Source organism: Propithecus coquereli, unplaced genomic scaffold (assembly GCF_000956105.1).
Source record: "Propithecus coquereli isolate 6110/MARCELLA unplaced genomic scaffold, Pcoq_1.0 Scaffold48, whole genome shotgun sequence".
Taxonomy (NCBI): Eukaryota; Metazoa; Chordata; class Mammalia; order Primates; family Indriidae; genus Propithecus; species Propithecus coquereli.
The window spans coordinates 5,037,360-5,038,929 of NW_012150618.1; the positions used below are offsets into that span (position 1 = coordinate 5,037,360).

Sequence of the window (1,570 nt, forward strand, 5' to 3'; positions counted from 1 at the left end):
TTTAAGTCTTGTATTTGTTTGTGTTAGTTATGAGTCTGAACACTATCTCTGTCTCTACAGTAGTTACACAGAACCCAAAAGAATATTGTATCCATAGAAATTATAAGTTACACAGATGATATAAAAAGCATGCACTCTATAGTAAAGAACAACGTAAACCGACTGTAGTTCAAATGGCTGAATACTAGAAGTATCCCAGCATACCTCTTGGTGAAAATTGCATTATATAATATATACACATATATTCATTCATACATATATAGATATTTTTTAATTTGTTATTTGAAACTGTGAAATGCATTTGGAAAGCTACTAAATCAGAAGACATGGTAATGAAGGTGAACTTCAGTTATTTAATATAATTTACAACACATTTTCTGAGTTGTGATCAAAGTGTTATATTGGACATTGAGTCGATAGATCATTAATAAATATAATTCCATTTTATTGCAAGAATTCATAGTCTGCCATTTGACAGAACATCTTTTTGGAACAAGATACAGTAATAGATATTTAGATAGGGCAAATGAAGACAAGCCGTAGACCTAGAGTTGGTTCTGAAAACCAGTGTAACATATATTTAAGTGAATCAATAACTTCCAGTGATGACAAAATGAAAACTTGAACATTCATTACAGGTAAAATAGCATGTGGTTAAGATGATAGACTTTGCATCTAGATAGCCCAATTTTGAATGAAGACTCCACTGTTTTCCAAATATGTGACTTTATCCAAGTTATTCACCTTTCTTAGCTCCATACGTAAAATGAGAATAATAGCAACACTGTCTTGTAAGGCGTTCTTGAGAATTATATGAATTGATATATATAAAGTGCTAGAATAGGTCCTGCTTTATTAAGCACTTTCTAGGTGTTTGAAGCTATTGGTATTATTGACATCATTATTACTATTTATTACTATGATTACCAATACTGTTATTCTGAAGAGGAAAAAGAAGGAAAAAAACATTGAAAAGTCAGTCTCATGCAAAATGCTAGCATTAAGAAAATAACATTTGGGGGAAAAAGTCCCAACATTCCTTGACTTGAGTTTTTAAAATGTAAGATTTGTGTACTGTAAATCTGATAGTCAAAATGAAGAGACAGTTCATCATCTGTTAGTTGTAAATCATCTATATGTTGAATTATTTTTAAAAAATTAAAATTCCAAGAACATAAATAATCTACCTAGGAAAATCCAATTTGGCTAATAATATAAGAAAAAGCATTTAATCTATAAATGAAGGAAAATCAAATTACACAGGTATCAGTTTCTATTGACAAGTAGGCAAAGATTTTTTAAATAACTCTACCCAGTGGTGAAAGAGCAGTGAATGAATACATTTTGTGCATTACCAGTGGGAGTATAAATTGATATAAGCTTTCCTGAAAGCACTTTAAAAATATGTATCAACAATTTTATGCAGATTGAGTATCTCAAATCCAAAATACTCCAGTGAGCATTTCCTTTGAGCATCACATCAGTACTCAAAAAGTTTTGGGTTTTGAAGCATTTCACATTTCAGATTTTCAGATTCGGGGTGCTCAACCTGTATGTGAAAGAAAGGAAA

General features: G+C 30.6%; 1 protein-coding gene across 1 annotated transcript in view; it reads left to right on the forward strand.

Annotated features, from left to right (window-relative positions):
• Positions 1-1,570, forward strand: part of SHPRH (SNF2 histone linker PHD RING helicase, E3 ubiquitin protein ligase) — a 175,929-nt gene that overhangs the window by 95,242 nt on the left and 79,117 nt on the right. The window lies entirely within an intron of this gene.